A 27,520-nucleotide genomic window follows, 5' to 3' on the forward strand; every position below is an offset into this window, starting at 1 on the left:
TGGTGCGATCTCTCCGCTTCCACTCCAAAGAAAGTTACCTGTTTATTCCTATCATGCATTGGTTTTTGGGGTTTTCTTTGAGTAATGATGATCTCTTTAGTAGTCTGTTGGCGCCCTCTCCTGGAGGAATAGTTTGCTTGCTCTTGGACATTCTAAAAGAGAGGTCATGATAGACATTGAGCTTCTGAGCTCAATTGGGGACAGTCATGGGTGATGAATGTTTGCAACCTACTGCGAAGCCTCATACCGCAATATAAGGAACGTCAAATACTAAGAAAGGGCGGCCTATGAAAGAATTACTACTTTCAATAAGTACACTTAAACGGCTAATTGGGAATAGAAAAACTGTAAAAAGCCCTCTGAGAAAGCCCCCCTCTAACCTTTGATAGTAAGCTTTTCTGTAGTCTGCCTGTTGATGTATTTTCCGTTTGAACTGTGCACAACATGAAGAGACGGAACACTGGCGGCTTGTCACAATGCCCCCCGATGACATCACAATAGCGCTGCTGCCTAGAAAACAAGCTGCGCAGAAGAAGTTGTTCTTTGGGTGGGAGGGTGGGCTAGTGGAAGGAGGGGGCAATCTCTTTTTTTCCCGGGTGGTAGGGGGATGACAGGAGAAGGGAAGCGGGTGGTGAGAAAGGTACAGAGGGCAGGGTTTGGGGGCTGGGAAGGAAAGGGAAAAGATTAGGGTTTGGGGATGATGAAAGGGCTTTCTACGGGTAAGGATGGCAAAGGGTGGCAGTGACGGAAAGTCAGGCAACCTGTCCTGTCCGTCTTTTTGTATCGTGAATTGGAAAGACTGCAAGGGGGAGGGGAGTTGCTTGCGCCCTAAAGGAGGAGTTATTCAGATTCATTGCAGTGGGCGGCGGCTGCAAAACGCACCATTCTTCTTGTTTTGGCTCTGCAAAGCAGCCTTTTCAAGGGTTGGCTTGGGTGACAAAATGTCTTGTGTAGGCGTGGGTTTGTCTCCCTCTCGCTCTCTCTCCCTAAGATGTGTCCGGCATAGGCCAGGGTGCCACTCGAGGCCCAAACCAATTCTGGTTATCGCTTCTCGGCCTTTTGGCTAAGATCAAGTGTAGTATCTGTTCTTATCAGTTTAATATCTGATACGTCCCCTATCTGGGGACCATATATTAAATGGATTTTTAGAACAGGGAGATGGAAAAAGAGCTTGCTCTGTCCACTCCACGCATTGACCTGGTATTGCAGTACCTCCAGGAACGGTGCACCCCTTCTTAACCCAGTTTCCAAAAGCAGAACTCAATTCACCTGATTCATATTAGCCCGATTTAATGAATTGGAAGAAAGCATACGTCTTCATATGCACCTCAATTTGGCCCATTCACTTTTCACACTTCCTCCTTTTGTTTTTTATCTTTCACACTTTTGACTTTCTTTATTCATCCAAATAGCAAACTCATCACCACTCAACCTGACCAACTCGGCTATGTCCCCGTGCTGCAGTTCTCTGTCTTATCTAGATCATTTGCAATTGAATGGAATAGATCCCTTTTGGACAAAGTGGATTCACCTGCTGCTGCAGTGACCACAGGTGTGATAACATCTAGAATTGGCATCTGGTGCGATCTCTCCGCTTCCACTCCAAAGAAAGTTACCTGTTTATTCCTATCATGCATTGGTTTTTGGGGTTTTCTTTGAGTAATGATGATCTCTTTAGTAGTCTGTTGGCGCCCTCTCCTGGAGGAATAGTTTGCTTGCTCTTGGACATTCTAAAAGAGAGGTCATGATAGACATTGAGCTTCTGAGCTCAATTGGGGACAGTCATGGGTGATGAATGTTTGCAACCTACTGCGAAGCCTCATACCGCAATATAAGGAACGTCAAATACTAAGAAAGGGCGGCCTATGAAAGAATTACTACTTTCAATAAGTACACTTAAACGGCTAATTGGGAATAGAAAAACTGTAAAAAGCCCTCTGAGAAAGCCCCCCTCTAACCTTTGATAGTAAGCTTTTCTGTAGTCTGCCTGTTGATGTATTTTCCGTTTGAACTGTGCACAACATGAAGAGACGGAACACTGGCGGCTTGTCACAATGCCCCCCGATGACATCACAATAGCGCTGCTGCCTAGAAAACAAGCTGCGCAGAAGAAGTTGTTCTTTGGGTGGGAGGGTGGGCTAGTGGAAGGAGGGGGCAATCTCTTTTTTTCCCGGGTGGTAGGGGGATGACAGGAGAAGGGAAGCGGGTGGTGAGAAAGGTACAGAGGGCAGGGTTTGGGGGCTGGGAAGGAAAGGGAAAAGATTAGGGTTTGGGGATGATGAAAGGGCTTTCTACGGGTAAGGATGGCAAAGGGTGGCAGTGACGGAAAGTCAGGCAACCTGTCCTGTCCGTCTTTTTGTATCGTGAATTGGAAAGACTGCAAGGGGGAGGGGAGTTGCTTGCGCCCTAAAGGAGGAGTTATTCAGATTCATTGCAGTGGGCGGCGGCTGCAAAACGCACCATTCTTCTTGTTTTGGCTCTGCAAAGCAGCCTTTTCAAGGGTTGGCTTGGGTGACAAAATGTCTTGTGTAGGCGTGGGTTTGTCTCCCTCTCGCTCTCTCTCCCTAAGATGTGTCCGGCATAGGCCAGGGTGCCACTCGAGGCCCAAACCAATTCTGGTTATCGCTTCTCGGCCTTTTGGCTAAGATCAAGTGTAGTATCTGTTCTTATCAGTTTAATATCTGATACGTCCCCTATCTGGGGACCATATATTAAATGGATTTTTAGAACAGGGAGATGGAAAAAGAGCTTGCTCTGTCCACTCCACGCATTGACCTGGTATTGCAGTACCTCCAGGAACGGTGCACCCCTTCTTAACCCAGTTTCCAAAAGCAGAACTCAATTCACCTGATTCATATTAGCCCGATTTAATGAATTGGAAGAAAGCATACGTCTTCATATGCACCTCAATTTGGCCCATTCACTTTTCACACTTCCTCCTTTTGTTTTTTATCTTTCACACTTTTGACTTTCTTTATTCATCCAAATAGCAAACTCATCACCACTCAACCTGACCAACTCGGCTATGTCCCCGTGCTGCAGTTCTCTGTCTTATCTAGATCATTTGCAATTGAATGGAATAGATCCCTTTTGGACAAAGTGGATTCACCTGCTGCTGCAGTGACCACAGGTGTGATAACATCTAGAATTGGCATCTGGTGCGATCTCTCCGCTTCCACTCCAAAGAAAGTTACCTGTTTATTCCTATCATGCATTGGTTTTTGGGGTTTTCTTTGAGTAATGATGATCTCTTTAGTAGTCTGTTGGCGCCCTCTCCTGGAGGAATAGTTTGCTTGCTCTTGGACATTCTAAAAGAGAGGTCATGATAGACATTGAGCTTCTGAGCTCAATTGGGGACAGTCATGGGTGATGAATGTTTGCAACCTACTGCGAAGCCTCATACCGCAATATAAGGAACGTCAAATACTAAGAAAGGGCGGCCTATGAAAGAATTACTACTTTCAATAAGTACACTTAAACGGCTAATTGGGAATAGAAAAACTGTAAAAAGCCCTCTGAGAAAGCCCCCCTCTAACCTTTGATAGTAAGCTTTTCTGTAGTCTGCCTGTTGATGTATTTTCCGTTTGAACTGTGCACAACATGAAGAGACGGAACACTGGCGGCTTGTCACAATGCCCCCCGATGACATCACAATAGCGCTGCTGCCTAGAAAACAAGCTGCGCAGAAGAAGTTGTTCTTTGGGTGGGAGGGTGGGCTAGTGGAAGGAGGGGGCAATCTCTTTTTTTCCCGGGTGGTAGGGGGATGACAGGAGAAGGGAAGCGGGTGGTGAGAAAGGTACAGAGGGCAGGGTTTGGGGGCTGGGAAGGAAAGGGAAAAGATTAGGGTTTGGGGATGATGAAAGGGCTTTCTACGGGTAAGGATGGCAAAGGGTGGCAGTGACGGAAAGTCAGGCAACCTGTCCTGTCCGTCTTTTTGTATCGTGAATTGGAAAGACTGCAAGGGGGAGGGGAGTTGCTTGCGCCCTAAAGGAGGAGTTATTCAGATTCATTGCAGTGGGCGGCGGCTGCAAAACGCACCATTCTTCTTGTTTTGGCTCTGCAAAGCAGCCTTTTCAAGGGTTGGCTTGGGTGACAAAATGTCTTGTGTAGGCGTGGGTTTGTCTCCCTCTCGCTCTCTCTCCCTAAGATGTGTCCGGCATAGGCCAGGGTGCCACTCGAGGCCCAAACCAATTCTGGTTATCGCTTCTCGGCCTTTTGGCTAAGATCAAGTGTAGTATCTGTTCTTATCAGTTTAATATCTGATACGTCCCCTATCTGGGGACCATATATTAAATGGATTTTTAGAACAGGGAGATGGAAAAAGAGCTTGCTCTGTCCACTCCACGCATTGACCTGGTATTGCAGTACCTCCAGGAACGGTGCACCCCTTCTTAACCCAGTTTCCAAAAGCAGAACTCAATTCACCTGATTCATATTAGCCCGATTTAATGAATTGGAAGAAAGCATACGTCTTCATATGCACCTCAATTTGGCCCATTCACTTTTCACACTTCCTCCTTTTGTTTTTTATCTTTCACACTTTTGACTTTCTTTATTCATCCAAATAGCAAACTCATCACCACTCAACCTGACCAACTCGGCTATGTCCCCGTGCTGCAGTTCTCTGTCTTATCTAGATCATTTGCAATTGAATGGAATAGATCCCTTTTGGACAAAGTGGATTCACCTGCTGCTGTAGTGACCACAGGTGTGATAACATCTAGAATTGGCATCTGGTGCGATCTCTCCGCTTCCACTCCAAAGAAAGTTACCTGTTTATTCCTATCATGCATTGGTTTTTGGGGTTTTCTTTGAGTAATGATGATCTCTTTAGTAGTCTGTTGGCGCCCTCTCCTGGAGGAATAGTTTGCTTGCTCTTGGACATTCTAAAAGAGAGGTCATGATAGACATTGAGCTTCTGAGCTCAATTGGGGACAGTCATGGGTGATGAATGTTTGCAACCTACTGCGAAGCCTCATACCGCAATATAAGGAACGTCAAATACTAAGAAAGGGCGGCCTATGAAAGAATTACTACTTTCAATAAGTACACTTAAACGGCTAATTGGGAATAGAAAAACTGTAAAAAGCCCTCTGAGAAAGCCCCCCTCTAACCTTTGATAGTAAGCTTTTCTGTAGTCTGCCTGTTGATGTATTTTCCGTTTGAACTGTGCACAACATGAAGAGACGGAACACTGGCGGCTTGTCACAATGCCCCCCGATGACATCACAATAGCGCTGCTGCCTAGAAAACAAGCTGCGCAGAAGAAGTTGTTCTTTGGGTGGGAGGGTGGGCTAGTGGAAGGAGGGGGCAATCTCTTTTTTTCCCGGGTGGTAGGGGGATGACAGGAGAAGGGAAGCGGGTGGTGAGAAAGGTACAGAGGGCAGGGTTTGGGGGCTGGGAAGGAAAGGGAAAAGATTAGGGTTTGGGGATGATGAAAGGGCTTTCTACGGGTAAGGATGGCAAAGGGTGGCAGTGACGGAAAGTCAGGCAACCTGTCCTGTCCGTCTTTTTGTATCGTGAATTGGAAAGACTGCAAGGGGGAGGGGAGTTGCTTGCGCCCTAAAGGAGGAGTTATTCAGATTCATTGCAGTGGGCGGCGGCTGCAAAACGCACCATTCTTCTTGTTTTGGCTCTGCAAAGCAGCCTTTTCAAGGGTTGGCTTGGGTGACAAAATGTCTTGTGTAGGCGTGGGTTTGTCTCCCTCTCGCTCTCTCTCCCTAAGATGTGTCCGGCATAGGCCAGGGTGCCACTCGAGGCCCAAACCAATTCTGGTTATCGCTTCTCGGCCTTTTGGCTAAGATCAAGTGTAGTATCTGTTCTTATCAGTTTAATATCTGATACGTCCCCTATCTGGGGACCATATATTAAATGGATTTTTAGAACAGGGAGATGGAAAAAGAGCTTGCTCTGTCCACTCCACGCATTGACCTGGTATTGCAGTACCTCCAGGAACGGTGCACCCCTTCTTAACCCAGTTTCCAAAAGCAGAACTCAATTCACCTGATTCATATTAGCCCGATTTAATGAATTGGAAGAAAGCATACGTCTTCATATGCACCTCAATTTGGCCCATTCACTTTTCACACTTCCTCCTTTTGTTTTTTATCTTTCACACTTTTGACTTTCTTTATTCATCCAAATAGCAAACTCATCACCACTCAACCTGACCAACTCGGCTATGTCCCCGTGCTGCAGTTCTCTGTCTTATCTAGATCATTTGCAATTGAATGGAATAGATCCCTTTTGGACAAAGTGGATTCACCTGCTGCTGCAGTGACCACAGGTGTGATAACATCTAGAATTGGCATCTGGTGCGATCTCTCCGCTTCCACTCCAAAGAAAGTTACCTGTTTATTCCTATCATGCATTGGTTTTTGGGGTTTTCTTTGAGTAATGATGATCTCTTTAGTAGTCTGTTGGCGCCCTCTCCTGGAGGAATAGTTTGCTTGCTCTTGGACATTCTAAAAGAGAGGTCATGATAGACATTGAGCTTCTGAGCTCAATTGGGGACAGTCATGGGTGATGAATAGTGATGAGCGAGTACTAAAAAGCTCGGGTGCTCGAAGCTCGGGCCGAGCCTCCCAAGATACTCGTGTACTCGGCCCGAGCAACGAGCCCAATGTTATCCTATGGGAGACCCGAGTATTTTTGTGAAATGACCTCCCGGCAGCATGGAGAAACCCTAAAAATGTCACAAAAGTCTCAGAAGAGTGCTCAAATGACATGGCAACAGCATGGGGAAGACCCCTTGAAGCATTTATCACTCAAAAGTCACAGCTGTGAACAATTTTGTCCGCGTTTTACGCCATTTTTACGGACTCACCAGAAAACCTTCCAAAATGACCCCAAAATGATTTTTCATGGCGGAAATGTTAAGGGCACATACCCAATAGTGAGATAGATCTGGTGTATGTTACTTTTTGAGATCAATACATGAAAGATTTTACGTGAAAACATTGTGTGGCACTCCGATGTCCCTGAGAAGAGACGTACATGAAGGCCTCTTGAGTCTAATGTGCCCATTTTGAGGAAGTGAGTCTTTGTAGTATTTTCCTTTGCCAGGGCAGTCCTAAATTGTGAGGTTCACCAATGCCCCTGCATACAGACGTGCATGAGGGCCTCAAAACATTAAGTGTCCATTGTCAGGAAGTGGGTGTATTATAGTATAGCCCTTAGGCAGGGCAGCCAAAAATTGGGAGGCTCCACATTGTCCCTGGGTAGAGACGTGCATGATGGCCTTTAAACCTGAAGTGCCCATTGTAAGGAAGTGGGTCTATTTCAGTATAGCCCTTTGCCAGGGCAGCCAAAAATTGGGAGGCTCCACATTGTCCCTGGGTAGAGACGTGCATGAGGGCCTCAAAACATTAAGTGTCCATTTTAAGGAAGTGGGTGTATTTCAGTATAGCCCTTAGGCAGGGCAGCCAAAAATTGGGAGGCTCCACATTGTCCCTGGGTAGAGACGTGCATGAGGGCCTCAAAACATTAAGTGTCCATTTTAAGGAAGTGGGTGTATTTCAGTATAGCCCTTAGGCAGGGCAGCCAAAAATTGGGAGGCTCCACATTGTCCCTGGATAGAGACGTGCATGATGGCCTTTAAACCTGAAGTGCCCATTGTAAGGAAGTGGGTCTATTTCAGTATAGCCCTTTGCCAGGGCAGCCAAAAATTGGGAGGCTCCACATTGTCCCTGGGTAGAGACGTGCATGAGGGCCTCAAAACATTAAGTGTCCATTTTAAGGAAGTGGGTGTATTTCAGTATAGCCCTTAGGCAGGGCAGCCAAAAATTGGGAGGCTCCACATTGTCCCTGGATAGAGACGTGCATGATGGCCTTTAAACCTGAAGTGCCCATTGTAAGGAAGTGGGTCTATTTCAGTATAGCCCTTTGCCAGGGCAGCCAAAAATTGGGAGGCTCCACATTGTCCCTGGGTAGAGACGTGCATGAGGGCCTCAAAACATTAAGTGTCCATTTTAAGGAAGTGGGTGTATTTCAGTATAGCCCTTAGGCAGGGCAGCCAAAAATTGGGAGGCTACACGTTGTCCCTGGGTAGAGACGTGCATGAGGGCCTCAAAACATTAAGTGTCCATTTTAAGGAAGTGGGTGTATTTCAGTATAGCCCTTAGGCAGGGCAGCCAAAAATTGGGAGGCTCCACATTGTCCCTGGGTAGAGACGTGCATGATGGCCTTTAAACCTGAAGTGCCCATTGTAAGGAAGTGGGTCTATTTCAGTATAGCCCTTTGCCAGGGCAGCCAAAAATTGGGAGGCTCCACATTGTCCCTGGGTAGAGACGTGCATGAGGGCCTCAAAACATTAAGTGTCCATTGTCAGGAAGTGGGTGTATTATAGTATAGCCCTTAGGCAGGGCAGCCAAAAATTGGGAGGCTCCACATTGTCCCTGGGTAGAGACGTGCATGATGGCCTTTAAACCTGAAGTGCCCATTGTAAGGAAGTGGGTCTATTTCAGTATAGCCCTTTGCCAGGGCAGCCAAAAATTGGGAGGCTCCACATTGTCCCTGGGTAGAGACGTGCATGAGGGCCTCAAAACATTAAGTGTCCATTTTAAGGAAGTGGGTGTATTTCAGTATAGCCCTTAGGCAGGGCAGCCAAAAATTGGGAGGCTACACGTTGTCCCTGGGTAGAGACGTGCATGAGGGCCTCAAAACATTGTTCCCATTGCAAAGGAGCGGGTCTCCTGTCGTTGTAATGTCCATTCTGCAAAGAATGGGCGAAAAAATTTACCACTGGGGGTATACCTGAAACAAAGACCTAACTATTGTAACGGTCATCATGATGGCGCATGAGGAGAAGGAGGAGCAGTCCAGCGATTATCCAAAGTCGAGAAGTGTACCCATGGGTGAGTGGAGGTACATGGCAAACTTTAAATTCCGCTCTCATTTGCTGGTGGTGTGGTGAAGTCTGGCCCAATCCAACCCTTGTTCATCTTTATCAGAGTCAGCCTGTCAGCATTTTCAGTTGACAGGCGGGTGCGTTTATCTGTAATGATTCCACCTGCGGCACTAAAAACACGCTCTGACAAAACGCTAGCAGCAGGGCAGGCCAGGACTTCCAAGGCGTAGAGAGCCAATTCATGCCACGTGTCCAGCTTGGATACCCAATAATTGTAAGGCACAGAGGAATGTCGGAGTACAGTTGTTCGATCTGCAAGGTACTCCTTCAGCATCTGGGCAAACTTAGGATTTCTTGTGGCACTACCCCGCACCTCAGGGGCTGTGGTACGTGAGGGGCTGAGAAAACTGTCCCACATCTTAAAGACTGTTCCCCTACCTCTGGCGGATTGGACTTGTGCCTCTCTCGGCTGTACGCCTCGGTTGTCCACTGATTCCTGACCTATGCCGCTAGCGTTTTGTGAGGGGAATGCTTTGCCTACTTCCGTGAGTATGGCCTTCCGAAACTGCTGCATTTTGGTTGACCTCTCATCCACGGGAATAAGAGACAAAAAGTTCTCCTTGTAGCGTGGGTCTAACAGTGTTACCAACCAGTAATGATTGTCGGCCAAGATGTTCTTAACGCGAGGGTCACGAGACAGGCAGCTTACCATAAAGTCAGCCATGTGCGCCAGACTCTTAACAGCCAGGACTTCAGTAGCCTGACCAACAAGATGACTGAACATGCTGTCCTCCTCCTCCTCCTCCTCCTCCTCCTCCTCATCTACCCTGTCCTCTGGCCAGCCACGCTGAATCGAGGATATGACTGGTGTGCATGTCATATCCTCAATTTGGCCGGAGAGTTGCTCCATGTCTTCATCCTCCTCCTCGTCATAGTCCTCCACTGCACGTTGTGATGAGACGAGGCTGGGCTGTGTGTTATCACCCACACCCACTACTGTTTCTTGCTGCAACTCATCGCGCTCCGCCTGCAATGCATCATGTTTGTTTTTCAAAAGGGACCGTTTTAGAAGGCAGAGTAGCGGTATGGTGACGCTAATAATGGCGTCATCACCACTCACCATCTTGGTGGAGTCCTCAAAGTTTTGGAGGATGGTACATAGGTCTGACATCCATCTCCACTCCTCAGGTGTTATGTGTGGAGTTTGACCCATTTCCCGACGGCTTAGGTGATGCAGGTACTCAACAACTGCCCTCTTCTGCTCACATATCCTGACCAACATGTGCAGAGTTGAATTCCAACGCGTGGGGACATCACACACCAGTCTGTGAGCCGGAAGATGCAAACGGCGCTGAAAGCCGGCAAGGCCGGCTGAAGCAGTAGGTGACTTTCGAAAATGTGCAGACAGGCGGCGAACTTTTACCAGCAGATCAGACAGCTCTGGGTATGACTTTATAAACCGCTGAACCACGAGGTTGAGCACATGGGCCACGCATGGAACATGTGTCAGCTGGCCTCGCCTCAAAGCCGCCACCAGGTTCCGGCCATTGTCACAAACGACCTTTCCTGGCTTTAGGTTCAGAGGTGTGAGCCAGTGATCTGCCTGCTGTTTCAGAGCTGTCCACAGCTCTTCTGCATTGTGGGGTTTGTCACCTATGCAGATTAGCTTCAGCACAGCCTGTTGCCGCTTCGCCGAGGCAGTGCTGCAGTGCTTCCAGCTTGTGACTGGTGTGGAGGGCACAGTGGATGAGGATGCGCAGGAGGAGGAGGAGGCTGAAGAGCATGACATTCCGGAGCTGTAGAGTGTGGGTGAAACACTGACTGAGGTAGGGCCTGCAAACCTTGGTGTGGGAAGGACGTGTTCCGTCCCTCGCTCAGACTGGGTCCCAGCTTCCACAATATTAACCCAGTGTGCCGTCAACGAGATGTAGCGGCCTTGCCCACAAGCACTTGTCCACGTGTCTGTGGTTAGGTGGACTTTGGGTGAAACAGCGTTGTTCAGGGCACGTGTGATGTTTTGTGACACGTGGTTATGCAACGCGGGGACGGCACACCGGGAGAAATAGTGGCGGCTGGGGACCGAGTAACGTGGGACAGCTGCCGCCATCAGGTCACGGAATGCTTCTGTCTCCACCAGCCTAAAAGGCAACATTTCCAGCGCAAGCAGTCGCGAAATGTTAGCATTTAGAACTGTGGCATGTGGGGTGTTGGCAGTGTATTTGCGCCTGCGTTCAAAGGTTTGCTGAATGGATAACTGAACGCTGCGCTGGGACAAGGACGTGCTTGATGATGGTGTTCTTTCTGCGTAGGCAACTGCAGGTGCAGGAGTGGAGGAGGCTTGTTCGCAGGCAGCATGGACAGAGGATTGGCTCGCATGCACAACCAGCGAAGACGTAGCAGTGACATCAGCAAGCACTGCTCCTCGACTCTGTTGTACTTCCCACAAAGTCGGGTGCTTGGCTGACATGTGCCTGATCATGCTGGTGGTGGTCAGGCTGCTAGTTTTGGTACCCCTGCTGATGCTGGCACGGCAGGTGTTGCAAATGGCCTTTTTTGAATCATCTGGATCCAACTTAAAAAACTGCCAGACTCGTGAAGACCTAACATTTGTACAGGCACCTTGTGTCGTCGTGTTGTTACGGGGAACGGTTGCCTGACTTCTGCCTGGGACCACCACCCTGCTTCTTACTGCCTGTTGTGATGCTACGCCTCCCTCCCCCTGTGCACTGCTGTCCTCGCTCTGCATATCCTCCTGCCAGGTTGGGTCAGTTACTGGATCATCCACCACGTCGTCTTCCTCTTCCGCACCCTGCTCCTCCTCCTGACTTGCTGACAATTGTGTCTCATCATCGTCCACCACTTGTTGAGACACGTTGCCAACTTCGTGAGAACGTGGCTGCTCAAATATTTGGCTATCTGTACAGACGATCTCCTCATGACCCACTTCAATATGAGCTGGCGAGAGGCCAGAATGTGTGAATGGAAACGTGAACAGCTCTTCCGAGTGTCCAAGTGTGGGATCATTAATGTCCGAGGAGGACGTGTACTCAGCCTGGTGGTAGGAAGGAGGATCAGGTTCAGAAATGTGCGGTGCAGTATCACGGCTACTGACACTTGACCGTGTGGAAGACAGAGTGTTTGTGGTGGTGCCAATCTGACTGGAAGCATTATCCGCTATCCAACTAACAACCTGTTGACACTGGTCTTGGTTCAAGAGCGGTGTACTGCTGCGGTCCCCAAGAATTTGGGACAGGACGTGCGAGCGACTAGATGTGGCCCTTTGTTGTGGCGAAATTAGAGCTTGCCCACGACCTCGGCCTCTGCCTGCACCACCATCACGTCCACTTCCTTGTTCCTTGCCAATGCCCTTGCGCATTTTGCAATGCTGTGCACTGCTGACGTGTATATTCACTACTTGTGCGTTATATCAAAGTTTCTGGAAATTGCACACCAGTGCACCTGTACGCTGCCACCAACAGGCACACACGTGCGGTTTTAAAAACCAAGCACGGACGCAATAATAACCTAACACAGGTTTTAGGAGCAAAAATTAAGAACTCTGACACTATCAGCCACTGCTGACTGACGTGTATTATACACTACACTTGTGCGTTATATAATAGTTTGGTAAACGCACACCAGTGCACCTGTACGCTGCCACCAACAGGCACACACGTGCGGTTTTAAAAACCAAGCACGGACGCAATAATAACCTAACACAGGTTTTAGGAGCAAAAATTAAGAACTCTGACACTATCAGCCACTGCTGACTGACGTGTATTATACACTACACTTGTGCGTTATATAATAGTTTGGTAAACGCACACCAGTGCACCTGTACGCTGCCACCAACAGGCACACACGTGCGGTTTTAAAAACCAAGCACGGACGCAATAATAACCTAACACAGGTTTTAGGAGCAAAAATTAAGAACTCTGACACTATCAGCCACTGCTGACTGACGTGTATTATACACTACACTTGTGCGTTATATAATAGTTTGGTAAACGCACACCAGTGCACCTGTACGCTGCCACCAACAGGCACACACGTGCGGTTTTAAAAACCAAGCACGGACGCAATAATAACCTAACACAGGTTTTAGGAGCAAAAATTAAGAACTCTGACACTATCAGCCACTGCTGACTGACGTGTATTATACACTACACTTGTGCGTTATATAATAGTTTGGTAAACGCACACCAGTGCACCTGTACGCTGCCACCAACAGGCACACACGTGCGGTTTTAAAAACCAAGCACGGACGCAATAATAACCTAACACAGGTTTTAGGAGCAAAAATTAAGAACTCTGACACTATCAGCCACTGCTGACTGACGTGTATTATACACTACACTTGTGCGTTATATAATAGTTTGGTAAACGCACACCAGTGCACCTGTACGCTGCCACCAACAGGCACACACGTGCGGTTTTAAAAACCAAGCACGGACGCAATAATAACCTAACACAGGTTTTAGGAGCAAAAATTAAGAACTCTGACACTATCAGCCACTGCTGACTGACGTGTATTATACACTACACTTGTGCGTTATATAATAGTTTGGTAAACGCACACCAGTGCACCTGTACGCTGCCACCAACAGGCACACACGTGCGGTTTTAAAAACCAAGCACGGACGCAATAATAACCTAACACAGGTTTTAGGAGCAAAAATTAAGAACTCTGACACTATCAGCCACTGCTGACTGACGTGTATTATACACTACACTTGTGCGTTATATAATAGTTTGGTAAACGCACACCAGTGCACCTGTACGCTGCCACCAACAGGCACACACGTGCGGTTTTAAAAACCAAGCACGGACGCAATAATAACCTACTAACAGGTTTTTTTGGGGAGCGACAATTACAGTACAGACAAGTCAGACACTATCTGGACTGTTTTACACTGTGTACACCAGCCCCAGATATGAAGGCTGGTATACGGTCACCACTACCCTGCCTGCCTGCCTGCCTGCCTGTATACTGCTACAATAGTCCTGACAAGGACTCTTTTGGTCACTAGCCTGTATTCAGACCTGGCTATACCCTGCCTGTATATAGCAACAATAGTCCTGAGAAGGACTCTGCTACTGTACTCCGACCTGGCTATACCCTGCCTGCCTGTATACAACTAGAATAGTCCTGAGAAGGACTTTTGGTCACACTGTTTGCAGCCCTGCAACTGAAAAAGCTATAAAGGGCCGCAAAGCTTTCCCTGAATCAGCGACACTCTCCCTACACTCACTGTCAGAATAGCTGTGAGCAGAGCACAGCGCGCCGGCCGATATAAAGGCTCGGTGACGCTGTGCAGGCCGGCCAATCACTGCAATTCCACAACTAACAGGGCTGTGGCATTGCAGTGGTCTGCCAGCCAATCCCTGCATGAGGGCTGGCTCTCAAAAGAGCGCCAACATGCAGAAATGAAGACCACGAGTAAAGCACGAGTATCGCGAGATTACTCGGTCCCCGCCGAGCAGCCCGAGTACAGTGATACTCGTGCGAGTACCGAGTAGTGACAAGCATGCTCGCTCATCACTAGTGATGAATGTTTGCAACCTACTGCGAAGCCTCATACCGCAATATAAGGAACGTCAAATACTAAGAAAGGGCGGCCTATGAAAGAATTACTACTTTCAATAAGTACACTTAAACGGCTAATTGGGAATAGAAAAACTGTAAAAAGCCCTCTGAGAAAGCCCCCCTCTAACCTTTGATAGTAAGCTTTTCTGTAGTCTGCCTGTTGATGTATTTTCCGTTTGAACTGTGCACAACATGAAGAGACGGAACACTGGCGGCTTGTCACAATGCCCCCCGATGACATCACAATAGCGCTGCTGCCTAGAAAACAAGCTGCGCAGAAGAAGTTGTTCTTTGGGTGGGAGGGTGGGCTAGTGGAAGGAGGGGGCAATCTCTTTTTTTCCCGGGTGGTAGGGGGATGACAGGAGAAGGGAAGCGGGTGGTGAGAAAGGTACAGAGGGCAGGGTTTGGGGGCTGGGAAGGAAAGGGAAAAGATTAGGGTTTGGGGATGATGAAAGGGCTTTCTACGGGTAAGGATGGCAAAGGGTGGCAGTGACGGAAAGTCAGGCAACCTGTCCTGTCCGTCTTTTTGTATCGTGAATTGGAAAGACTGCAAGGGGGAGGGGAGTTGCTTGCGCCCTAAAGGAGGAGTTATTCAGATTCATTGCAGTGGGCGGCGGCTGCAAAACGCACCATTCTTCTTGTTTTGGCTCTGCAAAGCAGCCTTTTCAAGGGTTGGCTTGGGTGACAAAATGTCTTGTGTAGGCGTGGGTTTGTCTCCCTCTCGCTCTCTCTCCCTAAGATGTGTCCGGCATAGGCCAGGGTGCCACTCGAGGCCCAAACCAATTCTGGTTATCGCTTCTCGGCCTTTTGGCTAAGATCAAGTGTAGTATCTGTTCTTATCAGTTTAATATCTGATACGTCCCCTATCTGGGGACCATATATTAAATGGATTTTTAGAACAGGGAGATGGAAAAAGAGCTTGCTCTGTCCACTCCACGCATTGACCTGGTATTGCAGTACCTCCAGGAACGGTGCACCCCTTCTTAACCCAGTTTCCAAAAGCAGAACTCAATTCACCTGATTCATATTAGCCCGATTTAATGAATTGGAAGAAAGCATACGTCTTCATATGCACCTCAATTTGGCCCATTCACTTTTCACACTTCCTCCTTTTGTTTTTTATCTTTCACACTTTTGACTTTCTTTATTCATCCAAATAGCAAACTCATCACCACTCAACCTGACCAACTCGGCTATGTCCCCGTGCTGCAGTTCTCTGTCTTATCTAGATCATTTGCAATTGAATGGAATAGATCCCTTTTGGACAAAGTGGATTCACCTGCTGCTGCAGTGACCACAGGTGTGATAACATCTAGAATTGGCATCTGGTGCGATCTCTCCGCTTCCACTCCAAAGAAAGTTACCTGTTTATTCCTATCATGCATTGGTTTTTGGGGTTTTCTTTGAGTAATGATGATCTCTTTAGTAGTCTGTTGGCGCCCTCTCCTGGAGGAATAGTTTGCTTGCTCTTGGACATTCTAAAAGAGAGGTCATGATAGACATTGAGCTTCTGAGCTCAATTGGGGACAGTCATGGGTGATGAATGTTTGCAACCTACTGCGAAGCCTCATACCGCAATATAAGGAACGTCAAATACTAAGAAAGGGCGGCCTATGAAAGAATTACTACTTTCAATAAGTACACTTAAACGGCTAATTGGGAATAGAAAAACTGTAAAAAGCCCTCTGAGAAAGCCCCCCTCTAACCTTTGATAGTAAGCTTTTCTGTAGTCTGCCTGTTGATGTATTTTCCGTTTGAACTGTGCACAACATGAAGAGACGGAACACTGGCGGCTTGTCACAATGCCCCCCGATGACATCACAATAGCGCTGCTGCCTAGAAAACAAGCTGCGCAGAAGAAGTTGTTCTTTGGGTGGGAGGGTGGGCTAGTGGAAGGAGGGGGCAATCTCTTTTTTTCCCGGGTGGTAGGGGGATGACAGGAGAAGGGAAGCGGGTGGTGAGAAAGGTACAGAGGGCAGGGTTTGGGGGCTGGGAAGGAAAGGGAAAAGATTAGGGTTTGGGGATGATGAAAGGGCTTTCTACGGGTAAGGATGGCAAAGGGTGGCAGTGACGGAAAGTCAGGCAACCTGTCCTGTCCGTCTTTTTGTATCGTGAATTGGAAAGACTGCAAGGGGGAGGGGAGTTGCTTGCGCCCTAAAGGAGGAGTTATTCAGATTCATTGCAGTGGGCGGCGGCTGCAAAACGCACCATTCTTCTTGTTTTGGCTCTGCAAAGCAGCCTTTTCAAGGGTTGGCTTGGGTGACAAAATGTCTTGTGTAGGCGTGGGTTTGTCTCCCTCTCGCTCTCTCTCCCTAAGATGTGTCCGGCATAGGCCAGGGTGCCACTCGAGGCCCAAACCAATTCTGGTTATCGCTTCTCGGCCTTTTGGCTAAGATCAAGTGTAGTATCTGTTCTTATCAGTTTAATATCTGATACGTCCCCTATCTGGGGACCATATATTAAATGGATTTTTAGAACAGGGAGATGGAAAAAGAGCTTGCTCTGTCCACTCCACGCATTGACCTGGTATTGCAGTACCTCCAGGAACGGTGCACCCCTTCTTAACCCAGTTTCCAAAAGCAGAACTCAATTCACCTGATTCATATTAGCCCGATTTAATGAATTGGAAGAAAGCATACGTCTTCATATGCACCTCAATTTGGCCCATTCACTTTTCACACTTCCTCCTTTTGTTTTTTATCTTTCACACTTTTGACTTTCTTTATTCATCCAAATAGCAAACTCATCACCACTCAACCTGACCAACTCGGCTATGTCCCCGTGCTGCAGTTCTCTGTCTTATCTAGATCATTTGCAATTGAATGGAATAGATCCCTTTTGGACAAAGTGGATTCACCTGCTGCTGCAGTGACCACAGGTGTGATAACATCTAGAATTGGCATCTGGTGCGATCTCTCCGCTTCCACTCCAAAGAAAGTTACCTGTTTATTCCTATCATGCATTGGTTTTTGGGGTTTTCTTTGAGTAATGATGATCTCTTTAGTAGTCTGTTGGCGCCCTCTCCTGGAGGAATAGTTTGCTTGCTCTTGGACATTCTAAAAGAGAGGTCATGATAGACATTGAGCTTCTGAGCTCAATTGGGGACAGTCATGGGTGATGAATGTTTGCAACCTACTGCGAAGCCTCATACCGCAATATAAGGAACGTCAAATACTAAGAAAGGGCGGCCTATGAAAGAATTACTACTTTCAATAAGTACACTTAAACGGCTAATTGGGAATAGAAAAACTGTAAAAAGCCCTCTGAGAAAGCCCCCCTCTAACCTTTGATAGTAAGCTTTTCTGTAGTCTGCCTGTTGATGTATTTTCCGTTTGAACTGTGCACAACATGAAGAGACGGAACACTGGCGGCTTGTCACAATGCCCCCCGATGACATCACAATAGCGCTGCTGCCTAGAAAACAAGCTGCGCAGAAGAAGTTGTTCTTTGGGTGGGAGGGTGGGCTAGTGGAAGGAGGGGGCAATCTCTTTTTTTCCCGGGTGGTAGGGGGATGACAGGAGAAGGGAAGCGGGTGGTGAGAAAGGTACAGAGGGCAGGGTTTGGGGGCTGGGAAGGAAAGGGAAAAGATTAGGGTTTGGGGATGATGAAAGGGCTTTCTACGGGTAAGGATGGCAAAGGGTGGCAGTGACGGAAAGTCAGGCAACCTGTCCTGTCCGTCTTTTTGTATCGTGAATTGGAAAGACTGCAAGGGGGAGGGGAGTTGCTTGCGCCCTAAAGGAGGAGTTATTCAGATTCATTGCAGTGGGCGGCGGCTGCAAAACGCACCATTCTTCTTGTTTTGGCTCTGCAAAGCAGCCTTTTCAAGGGTTGGCTTGGGTGACAAAATGTCTTGTGTAGGCGTGGGTTTGTCTCCCTCTCGCTCTCTCTCCCTAAGATGTGTCCGGCATAGGCCAGGGTGCCACTCGAGGCCCAAACCAATTCTGGTTATCGCTTCTCGGCCTTTTGGCTAAGATCAAGTGTAGTATCTGTTCTTATCAGTTTAATATCTGATACGTCCCCTATCTGGGGACCATATATTAAATGGATTTTTAGAACAGGGAGATGGAAAAAGAGCTTGCTCTGTCCACTCCACGCATTGACCTGGTATTGCAGTACCTCCAGGAACGGTGCACCCCTTCTTAACCCAGTTTCCAAAAGCAGAACTCAATTCACCTGATTCATATTAGCCCGATTTAATGAATTGGAAGAAAGCATACGTCTTCATATGCACCTCAATTTGGCCCATTCACTTTTCACACTTCCTCCTTTTGTTTTTTATCTTTCACACTTTTGACTTTCTTTATTCATCCAAATAGCAAACTCATCACCACTCAACCTGACCAACTCGGCTATGTCCCCGTGCTGCAGTTCTCTGTCTTATCTAGATCATTTGCAATTGAATGGAATAGATCCCTTTTGGACAAAGTGGATTCACCTGCTGCTGCAGTGACCACAGGTGTGATAACATCTAGAATTGGCATCTGGTGCGATCTCTCCGCTTCCACTCCAAAGAAAGTTACCTGTTTATTCCTATCATGCATTGGTTTTTGGGGTTTTCTTTGAGTAATGATGATCTCTTTAGTAGTCTGTTGGCGCCCTCTCCTGGAGGAATAGTTTGCTTGCTCTTGGACATTCTAAAAGAGAGGTCATGATAGACATTGAGCTTCTGAGCTCAATTGGGGACAGTCATGGGTGATGAATGTTTGCAACCTACTGCGAAGCCTCATACCGCAATATAAGGAACGTCAAATACTAAGAAAGGGCGGCCTATGAAAGAATTACTACTTTCAATAAGTACACTTAAACGGCTAATTGGGAATAGAAAAACTGTAAAAAGCCCTCTGAGAAAGCCCCCCTCTAACCTTTGATAGTAAGCTTTTCTGTAGTCTGCCTGTTGATGTATTTTCCGTTTGAACTGTGCACAACATGAAGAGACGGAACACTGGCGGCTTGTCACAATGCCCCCCGATGACATCACAATAGCGCTGCTGCCTAGAAAACAAGCTGCGCAGAAGAAGTTGTTCTTTGGGTGGGAGGGTGGGCTAGTGGAAGGAGGGGGCAATCTCTTTTTTTCCCGGGTGGTAGGGGGATGACAGGAGAAGGGAAGCGGGTGGTGAGAAAGGTACAGAGGGCAGGGTTTGGGGGCTGGGAAGGAAAGGGAAAAGATTAGGGTTTGGGGATGATGAAAGGGCTTTCTACGGGTAAGGATGGCAAAGGGTGGCAGTGACGGAAAGTCAGGCAACCTGTCCTGTCCGTCTTTTTGTATCGTGAATTGGAAAGACTGCAAGGGGGAGGGGAGTTGCTTGCGCCCTAAAGGAGGAGTTATTCAGATTCATTGCAGTGGGCGGCGGCTGCAAAACGCACCATTCTTCTTGTTTTGGCTCTGCAAAGCAGCCTTTTCAAGGGTTGGCTTGGGTGACAAAATGTCTTGTGTAGGCGTGGGTTTGTCTCCCTCTCGCTCTCTCTCCCTAAGATGTGTCCGGCATAGGCCAGGGTGCCACTCGAGGCCCAAACCAATTCTGGTTATCGCTTCTCGGCCTTTTGGCTAAGATCAAGTGTAGTATCTGTTCTTATCAGTTTAATATCTGATACGTCCCCTATCTGGGGACCATATATTAAATGGATTTTTAGAACAGGGAGATGGAAAAAGAGCTTGCTCTGTCCACTCCACGCATTGACCTGGTATTGCAGTACCTCCAGGAACGGTGCACCCCTTCTTAACCCAGTTTCCAAAAGCAGAACTCAATTCACCTGATTCATATTAGCCCGATTTAATGAATTGGAAGAAAGCATACGTCTTCATATGCACCTCAATTTGGCCCATTCACTTTTCACACTTCCTCCTTTTGTTTTTTATCTTTCACACTTTTGACTTTCTTTATTCATCCAAATAGCAAACTCATCACCACTCAACCTGACCAACTCGGCTATGTCCCCGTGCTGCAGTTCTCTGTCTTATCTAGATCATTTGCAATTGAATGGAATAGATCCCTTTTGGACAAAGTGGATTCACCTGCTGCTGCAGTGACCACAGGTGTGATAACATCTAGAATTGGCATCTGGTGCGATCTCTCCGCTTCCACTCCAAAGAAAGTTACCTGTTTATTCCTATCATGCATTGGTTTTTGGGGTTTTCTTTGAGTAATGATGATCTCTTTAGTAGTCTGTTGGCGCCCTCTCCTGGAGGAATAGTTTGCTTGCTCTTGGACATTCTAAAAGAGAGGTCATGATAGACATTGAGCTTCTGAGCTCAATTGGGGACAGTCATGGGTGATGAATGTTTGCAACCTACTGCGAAGCCTCATACCGCAATATAAGGAACGTCAAATACTAAGAAAGGGCGGCCTATGAAAGAATTACTACTTTCAATAAGTACACTTAAACGGCTAATTGGGAATAGAAAAACTGTAAAAAGCCCTCTGAGAAAGCCCCCCTCTAACCTTTGATAGTAAGCTTTTCTGTAGTCTGCCTGTTGATGTATTTTCCGTTTGAACTGTGCACAACATGAAGAGACGGAACACTGGCGGCTTGTCACAATGCCCCCCGATGACATCACAATAGCGCTGCTGCCTAGAAAACAAGCTGCGCAGAAGAAGTTGTTCTTTGGGTGGGAGGGTGGGCTAGTGGAAGGAGGGGGCAATCTCTTTTTTTCCCGGGTGGTAGGGGGATGACAGGAGAAGGGAAGCGGGTGGTGAGAAAGGTACAGAGGGCAGGGTTTGGGGGCTGGGAAGGAAAGGGAAAAGATTAGGGTTTGGGGATGATGAAAGGGCTTTCTACGGGTAAGGATGGCAAAGGGTGGCAGTGACGGAAAGTCAGGCAACCTGTCCTGTCCGTCTTTTTGTATCGTGAATTGGAAAGACTGCAAGGGGGAGGGGAGTTGCTTGCGCCCTAAAGGAGGAGTTATTCAGATTCATTGCAGTGGGCGGCGGCTGCAAAACGCACCATTCTTCTTGTTTTGGCTCTGCAAAGCAGCCTTTTCAAGGGTTGGCTTGGGTGACAAAATGTCTTGTGTAGGCGTGGGTTTGTCTCCCTCTCGCTCTCTCTCCCTAAGATGTGTCCGGCATAGGCCAGGGTGCCACTCGAGGCCCAAACCAATTCTGGTTATCGCTTCTCGGCCTTTTGGCTAAGATCAAGTGTAGTATCTGTTCTTATCAGTTTAATATCTGATACGTCCCCTATCTGGGGACCATATATTAAATGGATTTTTAGAACAGGGAGATGGAAAAAGAGCTTGCTCTGTCCACTCCACGCATTGACCTGGTATTGCAGTACCTCCAGGAACGGTGCACCCCTTCTTAACCCAGTTTCCAAAAGCAGAACTCAATTCACCTGATTCATATTAGCCCGATTTAATGAATTGGAAGAAAGCATACGTCTTCATATGCACCTCAATTTGGCCCATTCACTTTTCACACTTCCTCCTTTTGTTTTTTATCTTTCACACTTTTGACTTTCTTTATTCATCCAAATAGCAAACTCATCACCACTCAACCTGACCAACTCGGCTATGTCCCCGTGCTGCAGTTCTCTGTCTTATCTAGATCATTTGCAATTGAATGGAATAGATCCCTTTTGGACAAAGTGGATTCACCTGCTGCTGCAGTGACCACAGGTGTGATAACATCTAGAATTGGCATCTGGTGCGATCTCTCCGCTTCCACTCCAAAGAAAGTTACCTGTTTATTCCTATCATGCATTGGTTTTTGGGGTTTTCTTTGAGTAATGATGATCTCTTTAGTAGTCTGTTGGCGCCCTCTCCTGGAGGAATAGTTTGCTTGCTCTTGGACATTCTAAAAGAGAGGTCATGATAGACATTGAGCTTCTGAGCTCAATTGGGGACAGTCATGGGTGATGAATGTTTGCAACCTACTGCGAAGCCTCATACCGCAATATAAGGAACGTCAAATACTAAGAAAGGGCGGCCTATGAAAGAATTACTACTTTCAATAAGTACACTTAAACGGCTAATTGGGAATAGAAAAACTGTAAAAAGCCCTCTGAGAAAGCCCCCCTCTAACCTTTGATAGTAAGCTTTTCTGTAGTCTGCCTGTTGATGTATTTTCCGTTTGAACTGTGCACAACATGAAGAGACGGAACACTGGCGGCTTGTCACAATGCCCCCCGATGACATCACAATAGCGCTGCTGCCTAGAAAACAAGCTGCGCAGAAGAAGTTGTTCTTTGGGTGGGAGGGTGGGCTAGTGGAAGGAGGGGGCAATCTCTTTTTTTCCCGGGTGGTAGGGGGATGACAGGAGAAGGGAAGCGGGTGGTGAGAAAGGTACAGAGGGCAGGGTTTGGGGGCTGGGAAGGAAAGGGAAAAGATTAGGGTTTGGGGATGATGAAAGGGCTTTCTACGGGTAAGGATGGCAAAGGGTGGCAGTGACGGAAAGTCAGGCAACCTGTCCTGTCCGTCTTTTTGTATCGTGAATTGGAAAGACTGCAAGGGGGAGGGGAGTTGCTTGCGCCCTAAAGGAGGAGTTATTCAGATTCATTGCAGTGGGCGGCGGCTGCAAAACGCACCATTCTTCTTGTTTTGGCTCTGCAAAGCAGCCTTTTCAAGGGTTGGCTTGGGTGACAAAATGTCTTGTGTAGGCGTGGGTTTGTCTCCCTCTCGCTCTCTCTCCCTAAGATGTGTCCGGCATAGGCCAGGGTGCCACTCGAGGCCCAAACCAATTCTGGTTATCGCTTCTCGGCCTTTTGGCTAAGATCAAGTGTAGTATCTGTTCTTATCAGTTTAATATCTGATACGTCCCCTATCTGGGGACCATATATTAAATGGATTTTTAGAACAGGGAGATGGAAAAAGAGCTTGCTCTGTCCACTCCACGCATTGACCTGGTATTGCAGTACCTCCAGGAACGGTGCACCCCTTCTTAACCCAGTTTCCAAAAGCAGAACTCAATTCACCTGATTCATATTAGCCCGATTTAATGAATTGGAAGAAAGCATACGTCTTCATATGCACCTCAATTTGGCCCATTCACTTTTCACACTTCCTCCTTTTGTTTTTTATCTTTCACACTTTTGACTTTCTTTATTCATCCAAATAGCAAACTCATCACCACTCAACCTGACCAACTCGGCTATGTCCCCGTGCTGCAGTTCTCTGTCTTATCTAGATCATTTGCAATTGAATGGAATAGATCCCTTTTGGACAAAGTGGATTCACCTGCTGCTGCAGTGACCACAGGTGTGATAACATCTAGAATTGGCATCTGGTGCGATCTCTCCGCTTCCACTCCAAAGAAAGTTACCTGTTTATTCCTATCATGCATTGGTTTTTGGGGTTTTCTTTGAGTAATGATGATCTCTTTAGTAGTCTGTTGGCGCCCTCTCCTGGAGGAATAGTTTGCTTGCTCTTGGACATTCTAAAAGAGAGGTCATGATAGACATTGAGCTTCTGAGCTCAATTGGGGACAGTCATGGGTGATGAATGTTTGCAACCTACTGCGAAGCCTCATACCGCAATATAAGGAACGTCAAATACTAAGAAAGGGCGGCCTATGAAAGAATTACTACTTTCAATAAGTACACTTAAACGGCTAATTGGGAATAGAAAAACTGTAAAAAGCCCTCTGAGAAAGCCCCCCTCTAACCTTTGATAGTAAGCTTTTCTGTAGTCTGCCTGTTGATGTATTTTCCGTTTGAACTGTGCACAACATGAAGAGACGGAACACTGGCGGCTTGTCACAATGCCCCCCGATGACATCACAATAGCGCTGCTGCCTAGAAAACAAGCTGCGCAGAAGAAGTTGTTCTTTGGGTGGGAGGGTGGGCTAGTGGAAGGAGGGGGCAATCTCTTTTTTTCCCGGGTGGTAGGGGGATGACAGGAGAAGGGAAGCGGGTGGTGAGAAAGGTACAGAGGGCAGGGTTTGGGGGCTGGGAAGGAAAGGGAAAAGATTAGGGTTTGGGGATGATGAAAGGGCTTTCTACGGGTAAGGATGGCAAAGGGTGGCAGTGACGGAAAGTCAGGCAACCTGTCCTGTCCGTCTTTTTGTATCGTGAATTGGAAAGACTGCAAGGGGGAGGGGAGTTGCTTGCGCCCTAAAGGAGGAGTTATTCAGATTCATTGCAGTGGGCGGCGGCTGCAAAACGCACCATTCTTCTTGTTTTGGCTCTGCAAAGCAGCCTTTTCAAGGGTTGGCTTGGGTGACAAAATGTCTTGTGTAGGCGTGGGTTTGTCTCCCTCTCGCTCTCTCTCCCTAAGATGTGTCCGGCATAGGCCAGGGTGCCACTCGAGGCCCAAACCAATTCTGGTTATCGCTTCTCGGCCTTTTGGCTAAGATCAAGTGTAGTATCTGTTCTTATCAGTTTAATATCTGATACGTCCCCTATCTGGGGACCATATATTAAATGGATTTTTAGAACAGGGAGATGGAAAAAGAGCTTGCTCTGTCCACTCCACGCATTGACCTGGTATTGCAGTACCTCCAGGAACGGTGCACCCCTTCTTAACCCAGTTTCCAAAAGCAGAACTCAATTCACCTGATTCATATTAGCCCGATTTAATGAATTGGAAGAAAGCATACGTCTTCATATGCACCTCAATTTGGCCCATTCACTTTTCACACTTCCTCCTTTTGTTTTTTATCTTTCACACTTTTGACTTTCTTTATTCATCCAAATAGCAAACTCATCACCACTCAACCTGACCAACTCGGCTATGTCCCCGTGCTGCAGTTCTCTGTCTTATCTAGATCATTTGCAATTGAATGGAATAGATCCCTTTTGGACAAAGTGGATTCACCTGCTGCTGCAGTGACCACAGGTGTGATAACATCTAGAATTGGCATCTGGTGCGATCTCTCCGCTTCCACTCCAAAGAAAGTTACCTGTTTATTCCTATCATGCATTGGTTTTTGGGGTTTTCTTTGAGTAATGATGATCTCTTTAGTAGTCTGTTGGCGCCCTCTCCTGGAGGAATAGTTTGCTTGCTCTTGGACATTCTAAAAGAGAGGTCATGATAGACATTGAGCTTCTGAGCTCAATTGGGGACAGTCATGGGTGATGAATGTTTGCAACCTACTGCGAAGCCTCATACCGCAATATAAGGAACGTCAAATACTAAGAAAGGGCGGCCTATGAAAGAATTACTACTTTCAATAAGTACACTTAAACGGCTAATTGGGAATAGAAAAACTGTAAAAAGCCCTCTGAGAAAGCCCCCCTCTAACCTTTGATAGTAAGCTTTTCTGTAGTCTGCCTGTTGATGTATTTTCCGTTTGAACTGTGCACAACATGAAGAGACGGAACACTGGCGGCTTGTCACAATGCCCCCCGATGACATCACAATAGCGCTGCTGCCTAGAAAACAAGCTGCGCAGAAGAAGTTGTTCTTTGGGTGGGAGGGTGGGCTAGTGGAAGGAGGGGGCAATCTCTTTTTTTCCCGGGTGGTAGGGGGATGACAGGAGAAGGGAAGCGGGTGGTGAGAAAGGTACAGAGGGCAGGGTTTGGGGGCTGGGAAGGAAAGGGAAAAGATTAGGGTTTGGGGATGATGAAAGGGCTTTCTACGGGTAAGGATGGCAAAGGGTGGCAGTGACGGAAAGTCAGGCAACCTGTCCTGTCCGTCTTTTTGTATCGTGAATTGGAAAGACTGCAAGGGGGAGGGGAGTTGCTTGCGCCCTAAAGGAGGAGTTATTCAGATTCATTGCAGTGGGCGGCGGCTGCAAAACGCACCATTCTTCTTGTTTTGGCTCTGCAAAGCAGCCTTTTCAAGGGTTGGCTTGGGTGACAAAATGTCTTGTGTAGGCGTGGGTTTGTCTCCCTCTCGCTCTCTCTCCCTAAGATGTGTCCGGCATAGGCCAGGGTGCCACTCGAGGCCCAAACCAATTCTGGTTATCGCTTCTCGGCCTTTTGGCTAAGATCAAGTGTAGTATCTGTTCTTATCAGTTTAATATCTGATACGTCCCCTATCTGGGGACCATATATTAAATGGATTTTTAGAACAGGGAGATGGAAAAAGAGCTTGCTCTGTCCACTCCACGCATTGACCTGGTATTGCAGTACCTCCAGGAACGGTGCACCCCTTCTTAACCCAGTTTCCAAAAGCAGAACTCAATTCACCTGATTCATATTAGCCCGATTTAATGAATTGGAAGAAAGCATACGTCTTCATATGCACCTCAATTTGGCCCATTCACTTTTCACACTTCCTCCTTTTGTTTTTTATCTTTCACACTTTTGACTTTCTTTATTCATCCAAATAGCAAACTCATCACCACTCAACCTGACCAACTCGGCTATGTCCCCGTGCTGCAGTTCTCTGTCTTATCTAGATCATTTGCAATTGAATGGAATAGATCCCTTTTGGACAAAGTGGATTCACCTGCTGCTGCAGTGACCACAGGTGTGATAACATCTAGAATTGGCATCTGGTGCGATCTCTCCGCTTCCACTCCAAAGAAAGTTACCTGTTTATTCCTATCATGCATTGGTTTTTGGGGTTTTCTTTGAGTAATGATGATCTCTTTAGTAGTCTGTTGGCGCCCTCTCCTGGAGGAATAGTTTGCTTGCTCTTGGACATTCTAAAAGAGAGGTCATGATAGACATTGAGCTTCTGAGCTCAATTGGGGACAGTCATGGGTGATGAATGTTTGCAACCTACTGCGAAGCCTCATACCGCAATATAAGGAACGTCAAATACTAAGAAAGGGCGGCCTATGAAAGAATTACTACTTTCAATAAGTACACTTAAACGGCTAATTGGGAATAGAAAAACTGTAAAAAGCCCTCTGAGAAAGCCCCCCTCTAACCTTTGATAGTAAGCTTTTCTGTAGTCTGCCTGTTGATGTATTTTCCGTTTGAACTGTGCACAACATGAAGAGACGGAACACTGGCGGCTTGTCACAATGCCCCCCGATGACATCACAATAGCGCTGCTGCCTAGAAAACAAGCTGCGCAGAAGAAGTTGTTCTTTGGGTGGGAGGGTGGGCTAGTGGAAGGAGGGGGCAATCTCTTTTTTTCCCGGGTGGTAGGGGGATGACAGGAGAAGGGAAGCGGGTGGTGAGAAAGGTACAGAGGGCAGGGTTTGGGGGCTGGGAAGGAAAGGGAAAAGATTAGGGTTTGGGGATGATGAAAGGGCTTT

At 47.3% G+C, this 27,520-nt stretch overlaps 12 non-coding genes across 12 annotated transcripts; all 12 read left to right on the plus strand.

The window, feature by feature from the left end:
• The first annotated feature begins 1,043 nt into the window (after positions 1-1,043).
• LOC142273649 (U2 spliceosomal RNA) lies at positions 1,044-1,234 on the plus strand. The gene has a single exon (XR_012738120.1). It is a non-coding gene; the product is annotated as a U2 spliceosomal RNA (small nuclear RNA).
• Positions 1,235-2,621: 1,387 nt separating this feature from the next.
• LOC142273650 (U2 spliceosomal RNA) lies at positions 2,622-2,812 on the plus strand. Its single transcript, XR_012738121.1, has one exon. It is a non-coding gene; the product is annotated as a U2 spliceosomal RNA (small nuclear RNA).
• A 1,387-nt stretch (positions 2,813-4,199) lies between these two features.
• Positions 4,200-4,390, plus strand: LOC142273651 (U2 spliceosomal RNA). The gene has a single exon (XR_012738122.1). It is a non-coding gene; the product is annotated as a U2 spliceosomal RNA (small nuclear RNA).
• A 1,387-nt stretch (positions 4,391-5,777) lies between these two features.
• Positions 5,778-5,968, plus strand: LOC142273652 (U2 spliceosomal RNA). Its single transcript, XR_012738123.1, has one exon. It is a non-coding gene; the product is annotated as a U2 spliceosomal RNA (small nuclear RNA).
• A 9,258-nt stretch (positions 5,969-15,226) lies between these two features.
• Positions 15,227-15,417, plus strand: LOC142273653 (U2 spliceosomal RNA). Its single transcript, XR_012738124.1, has one exon. It is a non-coding gene; the product is annotated as a U2 spliceosomal RNA (small nuclear RNA).
• A 1,387-nt stretch (positions 15,418-16,804) lies between these two features.
• On the plus strand, positions 16,805-16,995 carry LOC142273654 (U2 spliceosomal RNA). Its single transcript, XR_012738125.1, has one exon. It is a non-coding gene; the product is annotated as a U2 spliceosomal RNA (small nuclear RNA).
• A 1,387-nt stretch (positions 16,996-18,382) lies between these two features.
• Positions 18,383-18,573, plus strand: LOC142273656 (U2 spliceosomal RNA). The gene has a single exon (XR_012738126.1). It is a non-coding gene; the product is annotated as a U2 spliceosomal RNA (small nuclear RNA).
• Positions 18,574-19,960: 1,387 nt separating this feature from the next.
• Positions 19,961-20,151, plus strand: LOC142273658 (U2 spliceosomal RNA). The gene has a single exon (XR_012738128.1). It is a non-coding gene; the product is annotated as a U2 spliceosomal RNA (small nuclear RNA).
• Positions 20,152-21,538: 1,387 nt separating this feature from the next.
• On the plus strand, positions 21,539-21,729 carry LOC142273659 (U2 spliceosomal RNA). The gene has a single exon (XR_012738129.1). It is a non-coding gene; the product is annotated as a U2 spliceosomal RNA (small nuclear RNA).
• Positions 21,730-23,116: 1,387 nt separating this feature from the next.
• On the plus strand, positions 23,117-23,307 carry LOC142273660 (U2 spliceosomal RNA). Its single transcript, XR_012738130.1, has one exon. It is a non-coding gene; the product is annotated as a U2 spliceosomal RNA (small nuclear RNA).
• Positions 23,308-24,694: 1,387 nt separating this feature from the next.
• Positions 24,695-24,885, plus strand: LOC142273661 (U2 spliceosomal RNA). The gene has a single exon (XR_012738131.1). It is a non-coding gene; the product is annotated as a U2 spliceosomal RNA (small nuclear RNA).
• Positions 24,886-26,272: 1,387 nt separating this feature from the next.
• LOC142273662 (U2 spliceosomal RNA) lies at positions 26,273-26,463 on the plus strand. Its single transcript, XR_012738132.1, has one exon. It is a non-coding gene; the product is annotated as a U2 spliceosomal RNA (small nuclear RNA).
• Positions 26,464-27,520: the final 1,057 nt, after the last annotated feature.

Source organism: Anomaloglossus baeobatrachus, unplaced genomic scaffold (assembly GCF_048569485.1).
Source record: "Anomaloglossus baeobatrachus isolate aAnoBae1 unplaced genomic scaffold, aAnoBae1.hap1 Scaffold_3653, whole genome shotgun sequence".
In the NCBI taxonomy this organism is placed as follows: Eukaryota; Metazoa; Chordata; class Amphibia; order Anura; family Aromobatidae; genus Anomaloglossus; species Anomaloglossus baeobatrachus.